Source organism: Diachasma alloeum, unplaced genomic scaffold, assembly GCF_001412515.2.
Source record: "Diachasma alloeum isolate Michigan unplaced genomic scaffold, Dall2.0 Dall_scaffold_00350, whole genome shotgun sequence".
Lineage (NCBI taxonomy): Eukaryota > Metazoa > Arthropoda > Insecta > Hymenoptera > Braconidae > Diachasma > Diachasma alloeum.
Window position 1 is genome coordinate 151,453 of NW_021680489.1, and position 2,249 is coordinate 153,701.

Below are 2,249 nucleotides of genomic sequence, written 5' to 3' on the forward strand. Positions count from 1 at the left end.
TTCTCATTCTCTTTTCTTTCGGTCTGACTGAGGGGCTTGGCGTAGTACGCTCTGATGGAAGGCGTTTTATTGCCTTCCTCGTAGCCCCCTCCCCCCGCCCCCTCATCGACATTCNACCAGACTGGTCAGCCTTGTCAGACTTCGTGTGTTCGCCATCGCTGGCCCCACCCGAAGTTGCTTTTTCAATATTAAGATTTTTTAAATTGGTTTCCATTTTAGTCCCACGAGTACCGCGGTTAAGCGTTTTCACCTGGTGCATTGCCGCGATTGCCCAGGGCTTGGCTTGTCTCGGGTGGGTTACACCCAAGACTACTCTCAGAGATCGCCCAGGTTTCTGAGAGGCACCGTTAGCGACACAGCTCTCCCTGTGCCACGCTTCCTTAGGCACGGTATGGCCGAGGCCATGGCTTACGCCGCTCACACACATGGATTGGGTGGACTCCTCTTAGCGACCGCGGGCAGCGGTAGTCCTTAAGACCTCCACCGCCCGCGACCGAGCCCCCTCACTACGATAAAGTGGGAACCCAGTAGAGAGGGTCGGTTTGATTAATTTTGAACGATTTTTTTCTAAAATTTAGGCATAAATAATTGTAACATCTAATTACAACATAAATCGATAATAAAAAATTCAAACATTTTGAATAATCATTCGGTGAGCAATTGAGTAATTGAAAGTTGAAGTTGACCATTGATTGAGTAATCGAATTCGTTCAAACCCGTTTGACGAATAATTCTGTAAATGAATAACTCTATCTTCGAATGAAAGAATAATTGTTTAATTGTTTGATATTAATTCACAGGAAAATAGTCGGAACAATCGATAAATTCCTCATACAATTTGATGAATAATAAAAAATTGAACAGGGCTTATTTACAATTTATCATTATTTAGTGATTGATGAATCTCTTATCGTCATTAATGATTAATGGACAATTGAATAATATGCTAATTCATATTGATGCTTGATGAAGTAGTGAAAATTTTGGGGTTCCTGATTATTGGTAACCTAATCAATGGTAATTCGTTTCATTGCAATTGATGCTTACTTGGTTATCACTGAATTCCTAATTTCAATTACAGATTAATAAAGTAATCAAAAAATGGAGAATCTCAATTAAAAAATTGACGGTATGATTGTAATTAGAGCTCAAAATATTACAAAAGTAATGATTACTCCCGAAGCCTGCTGGTGACCAAGCGAAACCATGGAAAACCTTAGTCGACACGGACGTCCATCGACCGAGCATCATCGAGGAATGTTTTTCTACCATTTCTCCGATGATTCTCGGTGTCTAGACTACCGTTCGAAAGTTTCCGAAGGATTAAAAAATTCCTGCCCCAAGCCAGACTCGAACCCGCGCCTCACGGGTCCCGCCATCCGTTTGAGCGATTTAACCACTTCGGCCACCGTCGTCGCTTTATCTAGAATATCTAATAGTTATTTTCATCACAAGGTCCACACAGTATTTCCTGACGAATGTGGCTTGTGAATGTGGCTATAATCACATTCCTCAGAAAATACTTTTGGACCGTGTGATGAATGCAAATTTCTCGCTTCGCTCGGTTAGATCGCGGTTTACCGGGCCTTCTGACAAAAATGTTATATTCCCAAGAATCACAGGATAGCAGACTTGGACTTCAGCACAACAGACGATCACCAAAGTTAAGTAACATCGAGTAGGGATCGGAATTGGATGGGTGATCACTCACCGATAATGTGATTATTTTTTCTTTTTCTGCGTGTATAAATCGATTCTTATCATTGGGCATGCTTACCCATGACAATTAATGCGTTATTAAACATCAACAAATTGTTAATAGTAATGAGGTCAATAAATAATCACGTGAGTTTTTGATGGGTTACAACCTATTTGTAACTTGTGAGGTAACTGTGTGACGTTTTCATGAGTTCCTTATAGGTCGAAACCTATGTGGAACCGGTGACCATGTCGGTTGCACTTCATCGATAACCGATGATAAACCGACGAAATTTCTACTCGAGTATTTCGCCACTTCTTACTGAAATGTGGAATTTTAGTTTGCCCCGACCAATTCACGCTCAAATACAATTTATATAGATACAATTTACATCGAATCCGTATTTTTAAATCCTTTGGAAAACCATCAGTCATGAACTATTGCAATTCGTAATTTGAAAAAATAATTGTGTAAAAGAGACATTCCACCTTCAGTTTAGTCTGCATAAAGTTAATCTAAGATATGTTCCATATCATCAACAAGCTTATTC